Source organism: Ambystoma mexicanum, chromosome 1q, assembly GCF_040938575.1.
Source record: "Ambystoma mexicanum isolate Mex_15411 chromosome 1q, UKY_AmexF1_1, whole genome shotgun sequence".
NCBI lineage: Eukaryota > Metazoa > Chordata > Amphibia > Caudata > Ambystomatidae > Ambystoma > Ambystoma mexicanum.
Genome location: NC_090922.1, coordinates 1,347,534,384 through 1,347,562,033, shown reverse-complemented (window position 1 = coordinate 1,347,562,033; position 27,650 = coordinate 1,347,534,384). Strand labels below are relative to the sequence as shown.

The 27,650-nt window shown below is 43.3% G+C and overlaps 1 protein-coding gene and 1 pseudogene across 2 annotated transcripts in view; one reads left to right on the top strand and one right to left on the bottom strand.

Moving 5' to 3' along the window:
• Positions 1-27,650, bottom strand: part of TTC39A (tetratricopeptide repeat domain 39A) — a 1,012,086-nt gene that overhangs the window by 97,383 nt on the left and 887,053 nt on the right. The gene's annotated exons all lie outside the window — the stretch shown is intronic.
• LOC138523066 (small ribosomal subunit protein uS5 pseudogene) lies at positions 239-27,650 on the top strand (annotated as a pseudogene).

Sequence of the window (27,650 nt, the reverse complement as noted above, 5' to 3'; positions counted from 1 at the left end):
ATCAGCGCTCAGGCAGGTTGTGGACAGGTATACAGCTTCCAGAGGCTCGAGGCAAGGCAGCCAGTGACCCACTCCACACAGGCGCGTGTTTCAGCTAGTGGCTTTGTGCAGGCCTCACAGTGATTCCCCCTGTATCACAAGCGTCTGGCCCGGGTTGATTGTGGAATCACCGTGCGAGGCTATGGACAGCGTGCGTCACACACGGGGAGGCTAGAGCAGGTCCGTTAGTGTGGCAGGAATGCTCGGACAGGAGCCGCCCGAGTGCCCTCCGGAGGAGTTACAATGTGGGCTCTCACAGTGTGTCAGCTGCCAAGCTCCGATGAGCGAGAGCGAGAACAGCCGGCTCCTCAATGCCGGCAAGGTCCGCCCGGGTCCCGGAGCCGCACCACCCCGGGACGTCCCGGTTGCCCGCCGAGGGTCGGCCCACGGCGCTCCACAGCACAGGCAGTGAGACGGGTGTCAGCACAGGGGTCTCGCCGCAGCGGACACATACGCCCGATCAGGGGGCCAACGGCCACAAACCGGCTCCCCGTCGGGGGTCCGGTCCAACCCGCCTCAGGATGTACAGCTTGGCTAGAGATCAAGCGTCGTAGGATATATCACCCGGAAGCTCCACAATGCCCCGGCGAGGCGAACAGTATGAGGGCGCGCAGCGCGGCCCCTCCCCTCTCCGGCCTGCTGCCAAGTCCACGCCTCCGGGCTATAGTAAGTTCCACGTGGAGCTGCGGTCCGGATCCGCCGCTACCGCACCCACGGCAAAAGTATCCAGGTCGATATCTCGAGCTTAGATTTCCGTTACAGCTTGAGGTTTGATCGAGCAGTGCAGTGGGTCCTCCGCCACCGTTGCCAAGTATTTGTCGGCGAGTAGGTGGCCCCGAACAGGATTTATTTCGTAATAGGATGCATTACGGGCCGGAGCTCTCCTCTCAGGCGGCCATCAGCGTTGCGAGCAACAGCGCCCCGGAAGGACCCAAGTTTGACCTGGGAGGGTCGATCAGAGAGGAAAGAGGCCAGCTGGGCCAGGGCCTGATCAGCGATACCCAGGTTATCACAGAGATGGTTGAGCTGGATGGCATGGTTGACCGTGTCAAAGGCAGAAGATAGATTGAGTATGATGAGGACAGATGGGATGTTAAAGTCGAAGTTGGAGAGCAGGTCTTTACGGATGTTCAGTAGAGCAGTTTCCATGCTTCTGGCAACTCTAAAACCAGACTGATGGTCATGGAGACAACCAACAGTATTTTCTATACTAGAAATGTGAAATAAATGCATTACTGTGACTCATGTTATATATATTGATTCAATGAAAAACGTTAGTTATCAGAGAGTTACAGTGAAACCGTTTAACACAACAGAACCCTTGAAATTCAGTGAAAAAATATAATTTGAAGTGGCAGCAATGTGAAATTTTAAGGCAACAAAACTCTTAAAAGTTTGGCAAGTGTTGGAAGCTGTACCACCTTAACTTCTAGCGCCCTGTACAGCCCATGAGGATGTACAGGTAATGAAAATAATGATGAAATCACAGATGACATCACTTATGAAATCAATGATTTTATCATTGGAAATTAGAGTACACTGATGATGGTGTTGGCGTGTTGCTACATTCACTGGGGCATGACTTTTGTCTATGTCCCAGCTACTGCCAATCCATCCATAACACACATCCTTGCCAGATCCCTTTTTCCATCATAAAGGCATCTGTACGTTTCTCATTCATGCCAAACAATATGGACGTCTGAGTATTCATATAAAGCTCTACCCGTGAGTAAAGTAGAGTATGTCGGATACCCATCCCCTTTAACATAAACCAGGAACCGATTAACGTGAATCTGAACAGATCTGTTATTCATTCCCCAGAACAAAGTTACTCATAACCAAATGCAAGTCAGACATTGCAGCTCAGTGTCTAAGCCTTCTCTGAAAACATACTGAACAACTTTTAGGATCCCTTCCGTTTCAAGCCAGTCCAGACATTAATATATATGAAGCAACTGAGAGACCAGAAATAATAATTCTAATTACCTGAAGACCATTCCATCGACAATAAAAATGAATATGACATACTGCTTTGCAGATGGCAGGAGGTATACTTCATTCCAGCAAACTATGTACACATACACTTGCACTCTGATACACTTGTGTATGAGCGCAATAGAAATACAATATCAATCAAAATCAGTAATTTCCTCCCCCAAGTACACCAATCCATGAGGAACCTACAAGGTATGTCCAACATTGCCTCTCGTGCAACTCATTACCTCAAAATACTTGGACTTTTATATTCACACTCTCAATGCAACAGGATTGATCATAGAATAGGGATAAAATCATGCAAATAATTTCTGTACTTAAGATGAAGGCATAGTTGGCAGCGGTGCATGTAGACAGATCTATGTCGCTGTCTGCCCATATGCCTGTAGATCCTGCAAATTTCATTGAACTGGTGAGAGGCTTGAAGATGTTATTTTTCACCAGAGTCATGAAGCCATTCTCCGTTGGATGCAGGGATCTTGATGAGAAGGACTGCTCAGGAGGAGGATTAGTTTGTGTTTGATTAACCACCAGGTCTCCCCACAAAATGGCACCTGGAGTTGGAGCATCTACAGGGTGGCCCTGTGATGGAGAAAACCGGCATCTTCAGGTGACAGAGCATTGGTACACCGGTTCTGCTTTGTCCCTCCAATCAGACCTTGCAAATTCTTAAAAACGCCACTAGACATGCAGGGTGTATTACTCAGTGCTTAATTTGTGGCATTGGTTGCCGGTTCCCAACACCGGCACTCTTTTTTGGGGACCAGAATATGGCTGGGGCATGTGTAATTACTTTGTTTGTTCAGTTCCAACGTTCCAAGATCATAAATCATTCAGAGTCTGCTCTGCAGCTCTGTTTGCGGTTGCAGACCATGCCACAACCGCAGTGCGCGCACAGCAACATTGCGGGCGGCGCCGCGCCCGGCATTATGGGGCCAATATTTTTTGGGCACTGGCATTTATTTTTTTACAAATTAAGCACTGGTATTACTCAGTTTACATACTTGACCTAAGCAAAATGCATTAGCCTTATGGTGACGGTTAGAAACATATTTACGAGTGCTTTCTATAAAACTGTGCACTTCACCATAGGCACACTTCATATTTGGTGCAATACTGCCACCCATAGGACTGCGATTCACAGTGAAACTTTTATTTGCCATTTTTAGAGTTGTCATGTATTCAGTAGGTTCTAAATGCTAATGCATCGAGGGTCACTAGAAAGGTTGTCGAGAAGATTGCGGATCAAACATGGGGATACTACTGGGGATATGGATGGGATTATAACCCTTACATGGAATGTAATGTGAATGGAAGGTGTACTGAAAAGATAGCCTCAGACCATTCCTGCAGTGAAGACAGCTTCAGATCGCCATGCTGCAGGAGGCCCACTTGATTTCGGAGGATAGTGATAGTTTACGGAAGGGCTGCATGGCACGAGTGATAACATATCATTTCACCAGCAGCGATAGAGGGGTATTAATATGGATGGGGTCTGGGATTCTGCTGGAGATTCATGCCGCTTTGTTCATAAAAACATCCAATATGTGTATGTATACGGTAGGCTGTATGGTAGAGTGGGCTGCCTATTAAAAACATATGCCATAATGCACTGGATGCAACTTGCTATGCTGAAATCTAATCTGTGCAAGTGGGAATGTGGGCTGCACTCTAATCTGGAAGGGGTGGGGAGTTAATGGGATTTTGGATTTAGGACAGAGTAGGTGTCCATCTTGAGTTGGAACCCTTTCATGCAAGAACAGAATGCTTACCAGAATAATGAGAGATTATAAACTAAGTGATCTGGGGTTCATTCACAATACCAAGCATAGTGAATATTCCTTCTATTAATCGGCTAAAAATTGTTCACGGAAATTGATTTATTTTGACTAACACCATCGCATGCACTCTAGGGATGGGCGTAGGGCGGAGTGGTTGATACAGCGGTTATTTGGGAGGTAAGGGAGCGGTCCCACGGGTTAGAATGATATTAAGAGACTGCTTTTATGAACAGGGAATGTGGAAACATGCTCTAATATGTACATGTGAGGTAGAATTATGGTCATGGATACATAAAGGAACCGAGGTGTTCTCAGATTGGCTCAGATTAAATGGCATGCTACTGTTGACTTTTGAAATTGTTATTCTGTCATCTGCCTCAATATTTCAAGAATTGACTACGTAAACACTATTTGCCTTACTTAGTATGCTAGACTACCTCACAAAAAAATGCAATGGACCCAAAACACAGCATCTAAAAGGACTACTCGCACTCAATAAGACGAAAAATACAACAACTTAAAGCACTCCAACGGCTACCAATTAGAAAAGGATCCAGTTTAAGGCCTTCTTCACCCACAGAGAATTTGAAGGTCATGGAGCAGAATTTCTCCAAAACAAAATCTACCTCTACCAACCAACCAGAGACCTAAGACTGAGAAATGAAATACTATTAGAAACTTAGAAGAATGTGCAGTGAAACAAACAGAGGGTTTGTCTTTTCACTATAAAGGAGTGCGCTAACAAGGGAAATCCACACCCTACATGATCACCTAAAATTCAGGAAAAATCAAAAACTGGCCTTTTCAATGCTTAACAGATAGAGTTTAACCTACACCCATTAAGCAGCGGAAATGGCACTTCACAATAGCTTTAACGCACAGACACAACCTAAGGGAACGCAGTACCAGCTCTCGACCCTCTACCTAGAACACAATGCATGACAGTCAAGAAACTATAAAACGAAAAGACTTCCCATCAATTCACCACCAAAACTCTTTTCTGCTCCTCATTTCATTGTGAAGAACCCCCAGCCTCATTGCAGCATCACTCTGAAAGTGAAGCTCTAGTGATGCCTCAACACCTGGAGAGTTGTGGCCGGTAAAAGCGGGGGGAAAATCCATTTCGCCTGTAGCTGAGTGAGAGTTTAAGGCACGTGGGAGACAGCAGGGATGACCCCTGGGAGAAACAAGCAGAGATCCTGGTCTCTGCCCTGGCATTCTGACTAATGCTTCACAAACACCTTGTGCTAACCCCGATGGGAAAAAATCCCAGAAGGCCTCTGAGCACAGCACCTGAGCATGTTAGAGCGAGGTTTGATGCGTCAGTCAGCACGCCAACCAACATAATAAGGAAGGTGAAATGGGTACCTGCAGTCTGTAAATTCTTTCCTCCTATAAACCTCAGCATGTACTTTATGGTGATGAGTGTAGTATCCAGACAGCCCCATCTGCCAATTTGCAGACCCTTTTTTGATGTATGTAAGGTGCCATCTATCTGTTTGAAACAAGAGAGAGGTGGAGATTGACCGTGGCAAGAGAGTGAAGTGGGGCTGGTCTGCAAGAGAGGACTGCGGGGTTGCAGATTGTTTTTACTTGAGAGTTCTACCTCCCTGAGCCCTGACTAACTGTCTATACTCCAAGTTCTCCTACTACCTTACACTTCACTCACAAATACCCATAGACGGCAGTCACTGGCCTAGCCATTAGCACATTAACGTGAATCAAGCCATAACTAAGCTCCCCTTTTTAGCCCCACCGCACAATCCCACACCAGTGGCTAACCAGATCCAAAGCGGTGTAGTCTCTCAGATCTTCTTTTCTTAGCTATGGATAACATACTCACACGTGCCTCTACCAAACCTATACAAAACAGATTGGCACACAGGAAACAGGTACAGCACACATGAACGACACAGGTTTTGCCTCTGTCTAATCATCCCCAACCCCTTTCTCTTACAGATCCACATTCAGCGAGACAACCAAAGGTGGCAGAAGGGCACTAGTCAAGACCACTTACATTACATTATTTGCTCATGGGTGATGTATGATTGGTGTGAAAAGCTACAAATAAAGTTTAAACAAATAAATACTTTCTGGAAACAAAATCATTGAATTATTTGAATCATTCACACATGCTTACTTGCTAGGGTTTTGATCCCCCCTTTCCAGTTCCATGTAAGATATTTCAAACATATTTCAAACAATGAAGAGATAATGCCATGGGCACCACATGCGTCCCTTCTTTTGCAAATCTCACCAATGGGTAATCGGCAAGGGAAGTGGCATGGCCCTCAGCCAACCAAGAATTTATAAACAAGAATTTATAAACAGTAATGCTCTGGGTATGATACACTAATGATTATCATAGTTTACAATGGGGAATGGATTAGCTTTGTCAGAATGCTGAATAGCGAGAAATGTAATTTTAGGTAATTTGAGGTTCACGGAAGAGTGTAACAGAATGACAAAGTGAATGTTCACATCCTCTTAAAAGATGGGAAGCCGACAGGCGCTCTCTATTCTAAACCAATCAACTCAAACACAATGCTGCCTGATCACAGCAGTCACCTAATATCTAGTCTAACATGAAGTATACAATTTTCAGAGACCATAAGGGCCAGGGACAACTGCTCTGATGACAGAGCCGGTGAACACGACACCCAAGAAGTTGCACAGAGATTTCTCAAACAAGGTTTGAAAAAAGTAAAGCAACCAATCGTGAGAGACTATTGATACCTAAAGATACCAATGTTAAGCCCACCAAACACACAAAAAATGTTAATTAACACTTCCAATAAACAATCACAGAAGTTTAAAAAACATCTAGGAGGAGCATTGGAGGAACAGACATCTGATAAAGACCTTCCAGGAATCTTGGGCCATGAAGTAGCATTGACATAATCTTTAGAAATCCTACTAGTACCTACATTGATGGAGCCAACCAACATAGCAGCTGTGATCTAGTTGAGAGCAAAAAGCACCAGAAAGCCTGCAGGTTTGCACTCCCTTCAAACGTCATACCCCTCTCAGCACAAATGAATATAGCCACTAAATCAGCTGGGCATAGTAAGGGCGGCCCTGTTCTCTCTGAGAGCCCTTCCCATGTCATATACAAGCCCATTAACAACACCCCTTTAACATACTTGAAGGAATCAGACTGCTCAGATGCATAAAAAGAAACACTCCCGTGAATCACCACTGTAGAGCCAGAGCTCAATGTAGTATGTTAGTGCTGGGCAGGCACGCAAAGAGAAGAACAATGCTGCACAACCTGGGCACTTAAGAGGAGGGAAATGCAGCGGAGGGACCTCATGCTGAGGAGGATGCCTGGTGTGTTGTAACTGTGATCGCTGGAGATGCAGAGAGCCCAAGAGGATCCAAGAGGGAGCCACAACTTGGAATCAGGACTTCATCCAGATTCAAAGATGGCTGCTAATAGCCTCCGGGGAAATCCCAAAACCTGCAGGTAAATCCTGTCACTCAGAGGACCTTCTAAACCAACATTAGGGGCTGACAGAAACCATGAGAAACATTAGCAAATGCTAAACCAGGAGAGAAAACCCAAGCCCCAGGAAAAATAGGAAAAGCCACAAACAACTAAAGCAGATCGGAAGAGTTTTGGGAGGGAGAGGGAGCAAGATGAAGAGGATTAGGTGGATACAAAAATGGACCCTGAAAGGCTACAAGGATGGTATGCCTACTGGAGCTGTGACGCCTGAAGGAACTTGGAAGACTAAAAGAGCTAAGGAGCCAGAGGAAACAGAAGCATGGGACAAATACATGCCTGACAGCTCCTCAACTTGTGACCTTAAATCTTCCCCAGCAGGGCAACCAGACCACAGGGTTGGGAATATGTGAGGCCAGTCAATGTTAGATAGTAAACACTGGCTAATCAGGCTGAGGTTCAATCTGATACAAGCTGTGACAGGAATGTGGCGGCAAACGGAGATCTTTGATCATGCATTTTAAAGCCGTCAAGAATCGGTAGAAACAATACTACACTTTTTTTTCCCTAGCATATAAGAACTCCTCTTCCAGTTTTAAGAAACTCTGAATTCTGCTAGTGTAAACCAGTTTTTATGCATTTATTGCTTGTCCTGTCATAGCATTGGCTAGAAGTATATATCCAAAGATGACTTTAAAAACCCAGACATGAATAAGTGAGCCTGCAAAGAGCAGTTAAGACCATAAAACACTAGATTGTGCTTAGCATGTTACTCTCAAATAATAGCTGAGGTCTTTCGATGATATTTTATCGGTTGTGTATGCTCCATTTTTTAATAAGAAGACAGTAAGCAATTGACTATTTCATCTTTAATCAATCTATGTTAATTATATTTTAATGTTTGTTGTTGCAAACACCAGCTAAGTTATGGTGATTTAAAAGGCTTGAGAAAATCACTTTCTCCTGAAATGTGAAAGCAGAATTGGCCATTTCAGCCAAGTCACACACAGCACAGTTCCACGCAGCAGCCGTCAGTGGAAGTTCATCTCCAATTCAGAGCGAAACAGGCAATGCTTTTTTGTATGCAAATTAGCTAAAATGTCAGGCATTTCCTCAAGGAAAATGTCTTTATTTTTATTTTTTACTTATATTATTTGTTTATGGGTTGTATGAACCTTTACAAAAAATGTGGCAATAATAAAATCACAAACATTACCAAAAAATCATTTTTTTAAAAATACTAACACCTAAAGAAAAGAACAACAATAATATTCACTCAATATACAATAATCTCAGTGAATGAAATAAAAAAGAAAACAAAACCATTAACATTTGAATCCAAATACTTCTTTAAAAAGACAGTCTGAGTCTAATTAATGAATCATTACCGAAAATCATGTAAGCAGGAAAAAAAAAGTCTTACTTCAAAATGAGATTTTCACAACAGTTTTCATGCAAGATCACATTCATTTTTTTAAACACAATTACTCTAATTTTCAATGCGGTTACATTGCCATGTAACATCTGTAACCACAACAACTCTCTGGTAACCAACGAGATTGAGTTCACAAAATTGGAGAAGTACAAAATTCTTTGCGGAAAGGGAGCTGTACACACAAGCAATATATGCTGATGGGTCTCTTCTGCGTCATCAATTCCACAAAATCTACAACTATTCCCAATGTCTTTGTTTATAGAGCAGTGCTATTTTGTATTTTAATCTTTTGTCATAAAATATATATATTTAAATTTGTGTTGTGCTTTACAATCAGAGTTTTCACAATTACGAAACATACTACAAATTAGTGAGTGAATAAAAGAAAAAAATGAAGTCAATTAAATGTATAAAATATGTTTTTTTCCATTAAAATAAGATGTATAAAAGTATATATGTGGCAGCCAACAAACTGCTTTATAATTCTAAAATGTCAGTGACATTTTATAATTTTTATAATTCTAAAATGTCAGTTACAAATGTCAACACTGCAATGGATAAGTTTAGGGATTCCCCATCATTTATATTGGCCCTCATTACGACCCTGGCGGATTTCGCGGTGCTAAATGCACCGCGAAGCACGGTGGAAAGCCGTCGATAGCGCCATGGGGGTTGGCGGATTTACCACCCCATGCCGACCTTGGCGGAGCGGTAAATCCCCAATCCCCATTTTACCCTTCCCCATTCCCATTCTTGCCCCATAGGGTATAATGGGAGTGGGGAAGGAGTTAATTACGCCGCCGTAAAGTACGGCGGCGTAATTAACAACGAGGTCCCTTAGCGCCATGGTTTTCTCTGCCCGGCAAAACCAGGCGGAGAAAACCTCCATGGCGCTAAGGGAACTCGTAGTACGGCGGACGGGTCCGCCGCGATTAGCGCTGGCGGAAACCCACTCCGCCAGGGTCCTAATGAGGGCCATTGTGTCATATCTCTTTCTGTCGCAAAACAACAGAGGTGATGGTAGGAAAGTTTGAAATTAATCCAAACCTCTGGCATTGCTCCAAGCAACCCTCCAGACCATCGTTCTTCACCTGCCAACCCATTATAATAGGGGAAAGACCATATGCAAATCAGGCTTGGTCCTACCCCAAAAAGGGGCAGTACAGCCAGAACTGCTTGGTCATATCCCTTCTGCACGAGACCACAAGCATTTCCAAATGTGTTTCGGCCTTGTGGGATGTATTGACCCACTCCGCTATGCTATGCGGCATCACCCTGCCAGTAATGGGGAAATAAACAGCAACAATGGCGGCAAAACCCTTGTGCGCGCCAAAAACCTACAAAAACAGTGTACTTCAGCACACAAAAAGAGGGATGCACAACCTGCCTGCAGAAATGTGCCAGTGGGTCCCATGACCAGCAAACAGAGTGCAGAGAGAAAAGCAGCACTATGCGACTGAAACCCAAAAATGTGCCTTCAATTGACATTTGCTTTGTTGCCTAAAAACTCCAAAATGCCTATAACACAATACTTTTCAACATTCACAATCTTGCCCGGTGCTAAAATCTATGTCTCAAATGGGACATTATCAAATATACAAAGTCTGAAAACTGACAGCCTCTATGCCAAAATCTGGGTGCAGTACCCGGGGCTGCCTGAATGACAGCTGCCAGAGTTACTAATGCAGCTTTAAAATGACCTAAAACTCAAATGTCTGCTGAAGTAGCAACATAAAGAGGATTGTTGCAAAAAGGAATGCAGATTTTAATTGTGTTTTGATTCCACAGATTTTAAGGCCAAGAAAGAAATGTATTTGTATGTGATGCAACAGATGTGGTTTTTTTTGCTTAGTTTAAAAGTTAATAAGTTTGGCTGAAGCTGCAAAACTGGAATAGCAGGTTTTTTTCTCACAGAAGGAAGGCCTTCCCTCAGCAGGAACTCACGGGGAGGCGTTAATTACAGGGTAGGACAGAATCTGGTCTACAGAGGGAAAAGGAACATTGTCAAGCTGCAGCTCAGGAAACTCAAAGTGTGAAGAGGGTCGTAACTGGCCTCTGCAAGGAACAGACAAGGAGGAGCATGCTCATTGACTGCAGGGAGACAAAAAGAGGCGGATCAAAGCAACCATCTGTGGCTCAACATGTACAAAGAACAATTTTTAAAAAGACTTATAACTTGCTAGTCAAAATGGTGAAAAATATAAAAAGGACAGTTGTTCATTTAATTTCCGGCTGCACGGGTGAAGAGGCGCCGGAACTGTGTGAAGACAGCAATGCCAAGATATGTGATTTTACGCAAAATGTTTTTCCGCTAGAATTGTGAAACTTTATACACTCATTCCCATGTTAAACACATACATTTGTGGAAAGTTGCATAAAAATTGAAAAGTGTGTTCATAGCGAAAAGGGCAAAGTCTGTAGAAAGGGGAGACATGATCCCACAGGTACAGGGTTTTGAGGAATAGCTGCTATGTAAAATATGCAATCGGTGGATGTGATTTTTATAGAGGTTGCACATGTGTAAATATGTACTTTGCCAAAATTAGAATTTGTGTTCCAGTGGCTAGGGTTGGATTCTCAGCATAATAAAATTACACCATTAAGATGATACTCTATTTCTCTCCTCCTATCAAGGCAGAGAGTAGATTCTGACCCAATCACCTTTCAAAGGGGCAGTCTTAGCTAAGCCAGCCCATACCCCCCTTTGTGATGTCATTTTTGGGGCATAAATAGAGACAGCTGAGAGCACATAGGGACTCACTGATCCAGCCACCATCCTGATTCCGGCGAAGCACTCTGATCCAAAATTCTACATCCAGCTTTAACTATTCTTCCAGATCCAGATGCCAAATCTCTTGCCAGCAATAGAGACTATTGATTTCCAGCAAGGCCCCAATCCTCAAATGTATCCTCTCCATTCAGTAAAGCGCTGTGTGGGTGAGAAGGTCTTTTGAACCAGTATCCAGAAATTCTCTGGCTTGCCACCACTAAGCTTGCCTGAGGAACTCGCCATCCAGCTGATCCAAATACCCACCGACTAGGAGAGCAGATCCCGTGCCAATCCGGCGACCGGCCTAGAGGTTCCAGTCCCGTGCCAGATGGCTGTTTTTCTTAGACCAGACCCACTCCATGACCAGAGATGGCTGTCCCATTTAAAAACTTATCCAGTGAGTATAAATAGGAAGAACTGTGACCCATGGTATATTTGCATAGTCCTGTCCCTATCCAACCCATCCTATCTTTCAGTCAGGACCAGTATTGTTAGGCGTATCTTTGCCTTGTCTTATTCCTAACTCCAACCCATCCTTTCTTCCCTTCAGAACCAGCATTGTTAGAACTATCTTTGCGCTGCCCATTTTCTCATCTGAAGAAGTCGGGTTTTCTTATCAGGTGGTCACCCTGATCCAGTGATTGTAATCCCTGTTTGGTATTCGCTTCTTCATAGTCATCCCCTAGGGTAAGCAAACTCATTTGTCATTTTTAGAAGTGCATTTCTGTTTTTTCTTCTCGCGCCTATTTTCCAAAAACTACCTTCACTACAAACTCCATAACTCCCTCAGTTTTTGTGATAGAAACGAAACTTCAACTCCTACCTGTAGCTAACCTCTGTGCCTATCCATAGAACCCACAACAGCATTCCAATTCAGTGCAATTCTCCCATTATCGCGAATATCGCGCACTGAAAAGTTTGCCACTAATTTCTATTTTGAGAACATTTTACACGTGAAAAGAGCTTTTAACTGCTTTCGACATGAATTTTAAGATTTTAAATGTTTTCTTTGGATTAAATCATTGCTTGTGTTTGTGTGCAACTGTGCAAAGCGGCTCCCATAAGGATTTAGAGAAAGTTAAGTGTTTTTGACCACATTTGGTGTTTTGCCCAGTGCATTCTAAAGATTTTAAAAGCCATTCTGACAGCTGGACAGTCAATTCAATGTTTCTCTTGTGTTTGAAAGGGGGACAGTGGGATTGATATTCTGTTTGATTTCTGCCATTCCGCAATACCTGCTCTCTCCTCCTATCTCCTTACATTGCCTATTGGGGGGTTGAGGGGTGTTGCCAGGGGAACCTCTAACCACAGTGCTATCTGATCTGAACCAACACAAGTATTAATTTCTGTGCTGCATTTGTTTTGCTTATTACTTATTCCTAGTGCACTAAAGATATTATTCAGTGTTCTGTCACTCCATTGGTGATTGTTGTATATCTATTAAAACATATTGTGATTAAATTTTAAATACATAAATAAATATTTACCTTTGCAAACCAGCCTGATTCCTGGTTCAGTGTGACCGGGGGGATTCCAGGAGAAGGGTGTGATCTGAGTGGTATATCGTTCAGAATAATGAACTTTTAGACAAAAATAAATAAGGATTTCAGTTGTACGCTACATGCTGAGCGTTGACTTGGGTGTGTGCTGGATTGAAATCACTTACAGCCTCATTAGTGAGGAGTAGCTTGCGTCTCTAGGCCCTGCAGGCACGGGACCCACGTCTGGGATACCCGTCCCACTCGGGGTGACTTATGAAAAACAACAGACGTGATGGCTGAAAGGTTTGGAATTAATCATAACCTCTGGCATTGCTCTGGGCAACCCCCTAGACCATCGTTCTACACCTGCCAAGCCATTACAAAAGGGGAAATACCATATGCAAATCAGGCTTGGTCCCAAAAGCTTTCTGTCTCAGACAAGTTAAACAAGACAATTTATATTGGAGAATCTCTGCTCTAGTGCTAATCCAATCCATCCATGTTAAGTTTTCTTTAACTCATAGAGGGAAGTCACTATCCAGCCTGTTTAATATAGATAAAACATTGTTCCTCCAGTTGTTAAATACAGCACATGAGGTTTTTCTTTTAACTCAGATAGTTGGGTGGAAAGAGAGGGGAGCCGAGGAATACCCACCTTGAGGAAAAGGAGTAGTGTCTTCCCATGAATATAAGTCTTTAGGGACTTCAAACCTAGTTCATAACATAAGGCTTGAATTGGGCAGGTTTAAAGTATATTTTCATATTTTGCCTTCCACTCTCTACCAGTCAGTTTTGGCTGGTCTAGTTTCACCTCCAAATGTTAGGCATGGGACAATTTTGCCAGAAGCTAAATTGTTTAATATTCATTCTCCTCATGTGAGAAGTAAGAATTAAAGATTTAGTGTGCAGATCTTTTTAGGCTGACCATGAATTGATGATTTGTTCAATGGTAACCCCAGAGTATTTGCAATTTTCTGCCACTTGAAATGCTTTTGTTATTGATGTGCCAATTGAATCTCACCTTTTTGGGTTTGTTCTTCCCTGTGGGGAACATCAATATTTTAGTTTTTGAAAATGCATTGTTAAGTCGTTGTCAGGCATATATTTAAATGGGTTAGTTAGATTGTTTTGTAACCCGATAGCGGTTTTGTCTAGTACTACCATGCCATCCGCATAAACCAAATGGCGGATGGGGAATGGCTCCAATTTCAGAGTGTGAGAATTGTGAAGGAATAAAGCCCTTCCCAAATGCGATGTAAAGAGTTGGTGTGAGTACACAGCCCAGGCGCATCCTTCTGTTGATTCTAATGGGATCCGATAGGGCTTCAACGGAGGCCAGACATATTGTTATTTTTGGGTCTTCATGTAGTTTAACCAAAATGTTCATTATATCAGGCGGGCGGGCGGGCAGCCAGGAGATACAAGTTTATCCCATAATTTGGCTCCAGTTATGCTGTCAAAGGCCTGTCATAAATCAATAAAGGCCAAATATATAGTTTGACAGAGCAAGCCTGTTGTTGTATAAGTGATAACATGACATTATTCAGGGAGGTGTCCTCCCCATATCTTAAGCATGATTGATACAAAACGCCAATTTTATCCCTTCTGATCCATTTATTAAGATTGTCAAAAAACAGCCTAGAAGATTTTGCTCGTAGTACCTAAAAGGGCAATAGGCTTGTAATTGGTAGATCTCCATTTCGCATCTTGAAAATTGGGATAATAATTGAAGTTTTCCAGGATTTAGGATATGAGTGAGATTTTAAAATAGAAGAGAATAAAGAAAACAAAGTTTTAGACCATAAAATATGCTCTTCCTTCATCACTGTCATAAGAATCCTGTCCGGATGCAGGGCATGAGAAGACTTTGCACTTTTGATGAAATATAAAATCAGCTCTTCATCTAAGAGTAGCAGGGACTCTGTTAAAGTGCAAAAGATCGAGCCATATTTCATATAAGAGGAGGATGCAAAAATATATCTAAAATGTGTCATCCATGTGCTCTCTAGAATATAATTCATTTGAGCATCTTGTTGAAAAGTATTCGGATTATTAATTTAATGACAACTTATTTTTATTTTGGATAGGCTCAGGGTCACCAACATATGTTCTGCGTATAAACACAAAGTTACACAGCCAGTCTGCGCAACGGCAATGTATTTAATTGTACATATAATCAAAACAAAGTGTGCCGACACGTGTTAGGACCTAACAGTCTTCTTCCAAAATAAAATTGGTAACTTCAAAATTATCAAACAAACAATCAAACACCAAAACAATATATGGTAGAGGATAGGGCAATCCAAGCGCAACATCGGTGTATACGAATTAAAAGTGCATATTTATTGACAATCAATGCATTTGTACAAATGTGTTACCGCAAAAATATACATATACCCCATAGGACATACACAGTCTAAATTGCAAACACGGTTTTGCATAGACAATAAAAGGATACAGTGTCATCCCATTTGTCAAAAGATTCAAACAAATTGAGTATGAATTCACAGAAAAATAAATAAAAGAAAAACCACACATTTTAAGATTAAAGAACACCCGTAGCAAGCATAGTTCAATATTACTACGAATCATGTGCTTGCCAATTTCAATTCTAGCCAGATCCTGTTGTGTGCATGGACCGCCTGCACATGCCACCAACCAACAGCCAGCCGTGCCTCCACTATTCAATGTGCTTTAATCATTAAATTGGTGCGTGGATGTGATATGTCGACCCCTAGTTTAATACCTTGCTAAATACAAAGTATGGATGGTCAAGCTGCTTGCCACCCCCATTGGTGCACAGCCTACCTGTATTATTCATGTGTGACCCTCGTTTTTCTTAAGGTAACCTAACGAGGGGTAGATAAATTCCTAGTCAAGGCCAATTAAATAATCATGTGCTGCATATCTCAGCATAGTATTGTTGCCAATAGCTTGCGTTAAAGCTAACACAATTCTGAAGATAAAATAACATAAAGATACCCGTTTTATCTGCATATATTCTTGAGATTTTTAAAGATTTTGTTTGTAAAACTATTATTGCACCATTGAGCACTAATGCAAAGACAACACTTTAGTAAAGGTACCTGTTTCCTCTGTGAGTTTACCGAACCGCAAGTGCGAGGCAAAGTTCTACGTTGTATATGCTCTGCGTATCTTTGATAAAGTCATGCACTGTGTAATTCAAGCCAATTTTTATATTTGTTTTAGGGCATTCTGTGTAATTATAGATTGCTAGGTGTTACTTTTCCTTTTTTGTCTCAGGTTATATTTTAATTCCCTTTTCTTTTTGGCTATTCATTCATTAAAATGATGGGGGATTTTAGATGTGAAGGAAAATGGTCGCCTGTTCTCTTTTATAAAAGCTTGTGAACAGGCTTGCAGCTTTTGGGGAAAGTGAGACATTTCATGTTTTGCAAGAAGTCACTAAAAAGTGCTGTAAATGTTGATATTGAATTTAGCCATCATCGTAGATGCCCAAGAAAGTCTAGTTTTCTGGTTGTTCACCTCAAGATCTGTGTAATTGTTGTCTTCATTATTTATGGGCTAGTTAAAATTGACAGTGGTGTGAAGCATTGCATGGTCACTATGTATGTAGGGGAAGATCCCAAACTTTTAACAGTTGCTAAAAATATTTTTGAAACAAACCTTTAATCAAGTATTGAGAAACTCGGTCCCTTAGACCATGTAGGTTGAGTAAGGATATCCTTGACTATTTAGCCGTTGACCATAACAAGACCCCATAATTGCATGAAGTTCAAAATGTTTGCCCCTTGAAGTTGAGAATTCCTAAAGTCAGGCGGGTCAAAAACGTTGAGTTAGAAAGACATGTGACATAATAATCTCCCGTCACCAAAATATCAGTGCACTGTGAAATACACCAAGAGTCTAAAATATATGCAAGTGTCTTAAAATAGTTAAAACGTACAGGGTTTCTATAGATATTAATAAGAAGCAAGTTAGAGAGAGACTTTATATTGGGCTCTTTCCACAATATTTTAACTGCAAGAATCTCTGGAGTAATGGACTCCCAAACAGCACAGAATGAGTATTACAAACTGCTGTTAGGAAACCCCCAGATGGTCGTCATTTGGTACCTTTAGAAGCGGGTTGATCAAAGACAGAAAACCTATCCAAATGAGTGTGGGTTTGCAACCACATTTCCTAGAGAAAAAATATATCTCAGGGCATCCCATTTAAAAAATTGGGTTGGTGGTTAAAAATGTGATAGTGCCCTCTAGTGTTTCATGAAATCAACAAGATCGGGTGGCAAGTCAAAACATAATTTGTTTCAGTAATTTCCAGAGGAATTAGAAAAATAAATTGTATGGAGAGCAGCAGTTATTCAGGACCACGACTCTGGAGAAGGATTTTTTTTTTAGCATTCTCCTACTTGTAGGTGATTCACCTTTTAGCAGGGAATGGTTCATTTGACAGTGATATTGGAACATAGGTTCCCCTGATCTTAAAATTGCTCGATTCATGTGCAGCTTTATTATTCAGATTTCTGGGAAACTGGCTTCCCCGGGTATAGGTATCTTAGCACAAAATGTGAAAAGAATGAGCCTCTTGTAACAAGAAAAAGGTAGTCAGTCGTGAGTTTAAAAGCAATGTAACTCTGTTAGGCCTAATGAATTTCAGTTGTTTTATGTCAGCGGAGGAAATCATGCCTAGACGAGTTATTTCATGAAGAAGATGTACAAAGGTCGGCCTGGTTAAAGGGATCTGTTTTCTAATAGAAATATCTATTCCAGACATTGATGTAAAGAAATGATGTTTTGAAATTGATGAAAATTGCTTTTTTTTTTAGGAGGTTCTGCAAGCCTAGTAGACATATTTTGTGTGATAGTTTGGCCTCTTCTTTCTTCTAGAGTGCAGAATGTGTCCATTACTTCAGTGCTCTGTAAATCTCTTACCTCGTTCTCCGAATACCTATTTTGAGAAGGTTCTCGAGGATAAATTGTAGAGCTTTGGCTTGCAATGCAAACTCTTATTTCCTATAGACTAGAACGTTTGGATGTGATGCCGTCATTCCGAGGAGCTCTATCCTCGAACTTCTTTTTACGATTGAGAGGAAGGTGCTTTTAAGTTATTAAGTGATTTGTGTGATAGCGGCAGCTTCTGAAGAGGCTGCAAATAAGAAGGCTGTTCAGAGGTCTCAAATGGAGGAGGTAATTGTATTTATTATTGTGTGTACTTTTATTAATGGCTGTGTGACTATCCAAAATAAATCTATTTATTTATTGACTGATTGTAAAAAACCAAAAGCAATGTGGCATATCTGTTCCTCGACCCCAGTGTAATGCATCTGGTGGAAATATTTATGGCGCGTTCGGCTCTAGTGTAGCAGTCTATCTCCTCCGTGGCAATGGCGATCTCAAACAAAAGTATCTGATGGGGTTGTCTTACTGGTGGGTCTCATGTAAATTCTCACGATTGGTTGTTTTTTCCTAATTGTCTGCATTTCTTCATAAGGTATGTTTTTTCACAATATCAAGCAACTACGCATTGCACTCACCATGGCACTTCACAAGGTTTTAACTAGATTCACGTGGGATCTGTTTGTGTACAATACAACTCTGTACTCTAGATATGGTGGCACATGTGCTCAGGTAGAAGGTAGGGTTCTTCGGTCATATTTAACTTCAATCATCTGTTTAATGAGCCTGTAAACTGGAGTGGTGTTTCAGAACGGAGAACGCTGCTTGGCCGTCCCAGCACACGGCATAAATTTGACTTACATTTTTAAGGGGGGACTGTTGACAGGTATGTTCCGTAGTTGGCAATAGAGAGTTTGGACTATTGTTTGAGAAGGTTCTAAAAGATTAATAATCGGTCCATACACATTTAAAGACAATATAGGAAAAATGATGTCTTGAAAATCCTCCCCCCGTTCCACAAGTTTAATCTTAGGAAAATGTTTTGAGCAAACGATATAAAAATTGTCCATCAATTAACAGAGAGCGCAAGGAACAGAGGATGCATGGCCACTTTGCAAGAGTGTCAGAATGCTAGGGAGTGGGCGAGCGGGGGATGGATTCAAAAGAAGCATGCACAGGAATAAATACATTGAATGTATTACTTTACAATTTGGGGATACCATGATTCTGAGAGAAACAATCTGGTGGTATTGACTGTGAAAAGAAAGTATCGCGAAGATGTGGCACTTGTTGCAATACTGATAAGAAGGAGGTCAGCTTTCTCGTGGAATTGAGAGCACCTTTAACAATCTCAGCAGAAAGTTGGTATGAGGGGACACATAGTAATACAGGTTGTTTGTGAAGTACTGTGGATAGACTTTAAGCTTTTGGTAAAGCTCCCATTATTGTGTAGGGTGATTGTTAGCAAACATGACAACATCATCCATTCAAGTCTGGAGATGAAATTTCAGTCCTGGTTTTAAGGTTGCATTCTGGGAATTGTAGTCACAGATTTCTCCATTAAAAGAAACAGGATTACACATCCCAGAATATAAAGTTCAAACCAGGACGGTACTAGCATCTGCCGACTGGAATGGGACATTTTGGCATGTATGGTCGGGAGCAAGATATTAGTCTCAAAGGGGGAAAGTGGGTAGTGTTTGCAGTGAATGTATAGAGGGCTAATTTTGGATGCAGAACAAAGAGAAATCGTAGCCAAGCCCCTCCAACCTGGAAGTTAGTTTTGGGGCGCTGGGGCAGCTGATCAATGCAGGTGCAGTTTTGGTTTGGAACCTCGGGCATGGCCTTTTTAGACAGTTGTGGCAGATTCTGGATTTGGGAACTCCTGTCCAATTCCAGAGCTAGGCCCACCCCTTTCCTACCATGGTTATTAAGGACATGTGGGAAAGGAGAGGGCCAGAAGAGGTCTGTCTGTTTCCATCACTTTCCAACCTCCATGACCTAAATCTGTCTGTGCATGATGGGGAAGAAGGAGAGTGATAATGGGAGGGGGAATGAAAGGGGCAGATAGGTGGAGGAGAAGGTGCGTGTTGGGGATCTACGGGGGGAGTTAGGAGGAGAGGTGGTGCGAGAATAAGAGGAAAAGAGAGGGAGAGGAAAGAGATGGAGAAGGGTAAGGTGAAAAAGAGGAAGAGGGATCTCAAAGTCAAAAACATTAGAGAAAGCATCATGTGCCATGTACAGAAATGGGAGAAAGAGCGATTGGCACAAAGGGAGACAACGCTCAGCTACACTCCTTGAAAGCAAACAGGCGAGAAAGTCTTCAAATGTGCAGAAGTGCATAAGAGATTAACCAGGTAAATGGGAGAGAAGGAGAGGTAGTGAGCCACAGAAGTAATGACCAGGGGTTCCTCGTGCTCGAAAAAAAAGCAAGTAAATAGACCATGTCACATTAAGCATCAATATTATGGATTTAATTTCCAGTTTCTATGCGCCTGGTTCCAGTATTAACAGCGTTCAGGAGAGAATTGAATACGTTGCTATTTTTTTAATATTCCTTTAGGTCCTTAACAATACCCGTGAAGATAGCTGACTAGCCCCTTTAATATAGGTCGAGTGTAATACTGTGTAATGCATGTAATATGTCTAGCATGTAGTTTTGGTGTACTGCGCTCTGTCGCTTTTCAGGGTTAGGTTTACGCATCATAAATGCGTAAAAATAAAATGGAAACTTCTAAAAGGCACAGCGGGGACCCGGAAGGAGAGAGCTATTTAAAAGGCACGGGGGCAAATGAGAGAGCCAAAGAAATATCTCGAAGACATAGACGTGAGAGTTTGAAAGGGAACGCGGTGAGCAGAGGCGTGTGAGAAGAACACACGAAAGACACAGCGGAGAGATAGAGAGAGAAATAGCAAAGAGAAAGACTGGCACGCGGAAGCTCATCAAAGGCACGAGATGACAAAGCGGCATACAGGGACATCTCAAAGGCACACCGGTGAGAAGGGTGCACGAGGGAGTACAGAGACATATGCGCAGGCTTGCCACATTATCTGTAGACCTGATCATCACGCCTTCCAACAAATGAACTCTGCACCGCACCCATCCATGGCTGATGCCCGCAGATATTACACTAGCCATGCCCTGATAACAATGCAGCCCTCATGAAAACTACTCATACTGACAGCCTGCAGTGAAAAGAAAACTAGAATGGGCAACATTGTCGGGAAACAGAATCAATAGCAATATTTGTCCTAATTCACAAAGATGTGCATCGGAGCAAACAACGCCCCCTTCCTTATATCCGATTCACAAAGGCTAGAACGACACTTATACATGCTTTTTTTTTTAATATAATGGGCCTAACACCGGAGTTCGGTTTCGAACCTCTGTTGTTGATCTGCGCGGTCTTGCTCCAAGACCAGCACAAGGCCCCTGTGCTATTCTCCGCTCACTTGAGGTGGCTGTTGCTTCTCTGAGATGAACCCCATTTGCAAACCAGAAGCTCAAATATGCTCCGGCCTAAGCAAGATGTGCTTTGTGAGTTGGCTCTGTGGTAACGGGCGTACATCTGACAGCCTCACATGCCTCTTGTTTGCTCCCAGTGCACATCTTTCAGAATCCGACAGGACCTGGCGATATCAATGCTGTCGGATTCTGAAAGATATGCATAGGAGCAAAGATCCTTGTGAGGCTGTCAGATTTGCGCCAATAAATAGCCTCGCGAATGCCAACAAAATGGTTTCTCTGCGTGCACTGCAACGAGGCTTCATGTATTCGAGCACCGTTGCAAAAGTGTTGAGAAAATAAACCCCGGGCACCCTGGGTGCCAAACACTCGGTACCGAAATGGTTAAATGCCTTTTAATGAGTAAATGACTGTGCAACACCCGAGCCAGCGATGGATTGCTAATAAAAAATGCATATAGTTTTTTGCAGACTGTGCAGTCTAATTAGGCAATAAACCCGTGTCGCAGCCTATTTGCGGGATTCATTATCACCTGCGTTCATAAATATCGCTTTCAGAGCGGCATGTGCAGCGCTGCGCCGCTGGGAGACTGGACCCAGAGCCTTTAATCAATGGCAGCGCCGCAGGCTGGAGTTTAGCTCGCACTATTAAGAGATTATCCCGGCGCCATTTCGAGTGGGCAGGCTCTTTCCATGCGCAGCATGAAATGCGCGCGAGCTCCAGGGTCTTAATATGAATAGTTGCTGCTTATTTACCTGGTGTTGCGTTTACAATCTCATCACACTGAAGCTTTTAATGAACTGAATCTATTGTTAGAACACATCATCTCGCTGAACTCAGGTGGCGGTGAAGTCATCCGCGGGTCAAAGGGTTTCCAAAGTTGAATTCATAACAGTGCATTGCAGTGGGGAGGGGCTCTGGGATCCCAGGACTCTGGGATGCTGTCCACCTCCTCCTCCTCAGAGTGATGAGCCCCTTTTTAAACAGCCAATAGCTCTTGGCTGTCATGTATGAAATGCAGGCTGGAATGCCCCACTGATGCCATCATATGTATTTATTTATTTATTTATTGCATTTGTATAGTGCACAGCAGCCCTTGGGCATTGAGGCACTGTTACTTGAGGGGAGCTTAGTTACAGGGAGAGGGCACATGGGGAGAAACAGTTGTACATTGAGCAACAAGATCAAGTATACATTAGGATACATATAATATACATATGAACATAGGTGAATAACATCTATGTGGGATCACATTTATGTGTTGAGCAGGTAGATTATGGCTGTAGATATTGTTGTCTTTTAGGTGAAGAGCACTGTTTTAATGGCTTTGCGAAATGTCTGGCACAGTCTCCATATGCTAAGTGACGACCCGTTGTGTGCATGTGCGGCTGTATGTAAACCAGGTCCCCAATTCCCCAAATATATCTGCCATCGTCACCATGGGATAGACTCACAGCTGGTGCCAAATTTCCAGTTCAACCTCAAGCGACTCAATATTGCCATCATGTGCTTGCTAAGTCACTGCATAAAACATATAGGGCTTGATCAGGAGTTGGCCGGTATCCCGGCTGTAAATTCTCCGGGATACCGCCCAATGCAATTACCGTTACCGCAACTTGGGCAGGTGCTATTTGCACCGGATCACAAGTTCCGTTGGCGAGGTAAGTTCCCATTTTTTCTGAGTCCACCATTGATGCAAACCATTTTTTTTTTTTACTTGTTTATTTTAAATCAGCACATAATGACAGTTAAATCAACAAACATCACATCCAGCAACCAGTTGCCTCCAAGTTCTCCACCCGAACATGCACCGGGCTTCTCCCCCTCCCGTTCACCCACAACTCTCGTTGGGATCCAGCGGGGCCTGGGCCCAACCCTCACAATCCGGTTGGAGGGCTCTTGCGATTAGACGTGGCTTGTACGTTAATGCCGGGAAATTCTGGTCATAGTCTAAGATCGGGGCCCAGATGTCTGAGAAGCGGTGGAGGAGGCCAGCCTTGGCCACAGTAATTTTCTCCACTATCAAAATGTTCCAAAGTTTCAGCCACCATAACATCATCAGGGGGCCCTCCGCGGATTTCCAAGTGCGTGCCACCGTGATCTTTGCGGCGAGCAAGAGTTGTGTTAGAAGGATAGCTCTTTTGCCGGTTCTCAGATAGATATCCGGGGTCGGAACTCCCAAGAGGATGGGTTCCGGTTCCAACAGGAGAGTCACCTGGGTAATGTCTGTGATTGTAGCGATGCATTGGGACCAGAACTCCTTTACCACTGGGCACGTCCACCACATATGAAGGTAGGACCCTGGCAGGCCACAGCGACACCAGCATAGGCGGTCCAATGCCCGGTGAAATTGGTGGAGCTGGCGTGGGGGATAGTACCACTGTAGGAGCAGTTTATGAGCGCATTCCCGATTGGTGACACAACGGGAGTAGGAGTGGGTTTAGACCAGGTGTCTATCCAGGACTGGTCCTCTATAGGGTGTTCCTGGTCTTTTTCCCAATGTGACATGTAGGAGGCCTTGGCAGCGAGGAAGTCCACTTGCAGCAGCTTATAGAGAGTGGAGATTTTCCCCCGCAATGGCTAGTCTTTAATGGTGAGTTCGAGGGGGCTCTGAGCGTGCAGTGCTGCAGAGCGGGTCAGTGGATGGGAGCATCAGTTTTGGAGCTGTGAGTAGGTGAACCTGATGCAAACGGTTTTTGACAGTTCCAAAGAAAGCCATCCTGTCGGTGAGGCTGAGAGGAGTGTTAGGTGGTCCCATGTGTCGAAGGTAGCTGAGAGTTCTGACTAGATAGCATGAGTCCCAAGCGTTTTTGATTTGTAGTGCATCGTCTTCCACAGTTGCTGCAGTCTCAACGCTGCATTTGGAGCAGAAGCCAAACTGGTAATCACAGAGAAGGCCAATCTGGTCAATTTTGGCAAGTACTTGGATTACAACTACTTTCCAGATATGCGTCCCGATGAATGGGAGGCATGTGATGAGTCTGTAGTTGGCTAGTTCATCTGGTTCAAGCAAGGTTTTTTTGAGAAGGAATCAAACAAGACATATATTCAGCGTGTCTGGGAATGCATCTTCGCAGAAGGAATTCCTCACAATGCAGAGGAGTGCACTGAGTGCTGGGTCAGTGAGTTGTTGAAAGCGCAAGATCGGGAGTAAGCTTTCCATATACATGTTAGCTTTAAGAAAGGGAAGTGTGTATGAGAGATCCTTAGGCGAGAGGAGGGTAAAGACCATCCAGGGGTGCAGTGGGCGGAGAGATAAAGCTTGCAACACGGGGGCAGGTATATGCTTGCTGCAGTGTTTGACTACTTTGATTAAGGCTCTGCTCCTGTTAGAGGATGCTTGCTTTAACGGTGGAGGTGTAGTAAGCCGGCGCAGCCTTAGAGATCATCTGCCTGCGTTTGGTGGGCAGGGATTTGAGGGATGAGAGATCCTCTGTACTGTAGTTCATGTGCCACCTCTCTTCAAGGGATCTGATTGAGCATTTGTTGGCAGCAAGATTGGATGTGTACCAGGGTGCAGACAATTTGACTTTGGTACGACTTAAATTTAGAGATGCATGGGCATCCACTAGTTCTTGGAGAAGTGGTTCAATGTAGCCAGGAGAGCTGTGGCATTCCCTGCGGTGGGGAATGCTATGAACATCACCTCTAGTATGTCTAGCAGGACATTTTTAAAGGAGCAGCGATCAATCACAGGGCGTTCAGCCTGGCCCTTCTGGGGAAGCTTTGTGTGTGATATGAGAAGGGGGATTGGGGTGTTGTCGGTTCAGTTGAGAGTGAGGGGGTTCAAGCTCGAGAGTCCAGTCTTCAACGCTGCTCACACTGTCATCTCCTCAGACCACATATCCTACTTATGTCCCTTTCCTTAGGTCATAGCAAATTTAGAAGGGTGCGGTAGTTGGGAGCTGGTGAAGATTGCAACAGTAATCACTGCCTCTTCACTTAGAGTGTAAAGGTTCCAGTGCTTTTGTAAACTTGCTTGAGAGAAAGTAATTTAATGCCATATCGCCCTCATATTGAAGTTGCTCCATTACATTTACATTCTGCATCATTCCTATTATATCAGCTGCATTTAGATTTGGTTTAGTTTCTCTTGTTGTCTAGGGACAGCGGAATTATATTGGCAAGTGGTAGAAACCTTTGAAGGTGCCCATGGAATTTCCCAACCTAAGGACCCGGATGGTTATCCATGTACTCAGTATTCTCCCTTGCCTGCAACACCACCATCCGCTCTAAATGGGCTCTCCTTTTGAGTTTGGTAGAGCAGATTTTCTTAAAAAATATACACATGTGGTTATTACAGTTACTATGCCTATCAGATGACACCTTAGGCAACCAGATTCTCAGATGTGAAGCCAGAGATCCCGGCAGAGGAGGTGGCAAAAGAGGGCTTGAAAGCGTTAGGAGGGGATGTTGGACTAATAAAACAAAGTACAAATCTGCTCAACTCTGCCAGAAATTGGGTGAACCCTTGTGCTAACCCCACAAGTTAACTTCCTTAGACAGATTCACATTCATATGATTTTGCAAATTCATAAAGAAATAGAAAATGGTTCCGTAATAACCACAAAACAATGTTCCACCAAACATAAAGGAAATCTTTAAAAAGCGCTTTTGTACAAAACTTCTTTTATTCATAGACACAGGCCCAATTTACACACCAAGGCCCCCCCCTTATTTTTGGATCAGGGGGCAGATTTAAAAAATGGGTGAGTACTATACAGCAACAAAATGGAAGTAGGTACTCCCCTCCATCATAGCGTTCTTTTTCCTGGCACTAGATTGGGTACAAAAAGGCTGATCAACCTAGGCATCTCCTGTACCATATGCAATGCAAAACACACTTATTCTACTATCAAAAGCTCAGCATCTTAAAAAAAAGATTTCACTACCACTGATTCACACCAAAGGACAACTAACTCAGTGAAGTGCATAGGGGTTAGTAACAGAGTGAAATATTTGCGAGAATGTACAGCTTCTGTACATTCAAAAGAAAAGCTACTTATGAAAACAGTATTTGACTAGGAAACCTCCCTGTAAATAATCAGAATTGTATCACTTAATATAAAGACGGTCCTTGAGGGAGAAACACATCTTGTCTAGGACTTCAAAAGGTCTAGGACATGCTTTAGGTCTAGGACATGCTTTGAAGATAAAGTCTCTCGAGGAGATCTATCTCCTTTCCCACCCTATCAAGGAGTCAGAGATAATTGATTTCTTCCTGGCATCCTCTCCAAAGACATTGGCCGGGCAACGTACAAGGTTTAAGGCTTTTGTTGCCATTGGGGACTAAAACGGCCATGTTGGGCTCGGGCTAAAATGCTCCAAGGAGGTTGCGACTGCTATTCGTGGCGCCAACATTCTGGCAAAGTTGTCCATTGTGCCAGTAAGGAGAGGTTACTGGGGTTACAAAATAGGCAAGCCCCGCACTGTGCCTTGCAAGGTGACTGGTCGCTGTGGTTCAGTTCGTGTACGTCTGATTGCTGCACCCCGCGCTACTGGCATTGTGTCAGCAGCTGTTCCCAAGAAACTATTGATGATGGCTGGTATTGACTACTGTTACACTTCAGCAAGGGGCTGCACGCCACGCTCGGCAATTTCGCAAACGCCACTTTTGATGTCATCTCAAAAACGTACAAATTAACAAGGGGGGGTCCTGGGAGTCCCTCTGCCAGACATTAGTCCTGGTTACGAGAGACTTACCCAGAGTCTTTAGCTCACTATCTTTCACAGAGAAGAAATATCCCAAACATATCAGTCTTTGTCCTCCCCTGGGGCAGTCCAGCACCGAAATGATAGGGAATTCTCCTCTGAACAAGAGTACCAACAGCATCCCCAGACACGTGTTTCAGTCTGGTTGGACCTCATCAGTAGGGAGGAGCGGTGCCTCTCTAAGAGTAGTGAGCAAGGGGTCCACGTCTGGATTCCCCTAGTAACTTAGGGTGAGACCCAAAGTTACTTGAATATGCAAATTAACAAGGGTGGTCCTGGGAGTCCCTCTGCCAGACATTAGTCCCGGTTACGAGAGACTTACCCAGAGTCATTAACTCACTATCTTTCACAGAGAAGAAATATCCCAAACATATCAGTCTTTGTCCTGCCCTGGGGCAGTCCAGCACCGAAATGCTAGGCAATTCTCCTCTGAACAAGAGTACCAACAGCATCCCCAGACACGTGTTTCAGTCTGGTTGGACGTACAGCTACCTGCCCCCGGATCTTTGGAAGGACACCATTTTCACCAAGTCTCCATACCAGGAGTACACTGACCACTTGGCTAAGACCCACACCAGAGTGTCTGTGCAGAACACCCAGACCGCAGCTGTTCCTGGTGCTACCCCAACATAACCTGTTTATGCCA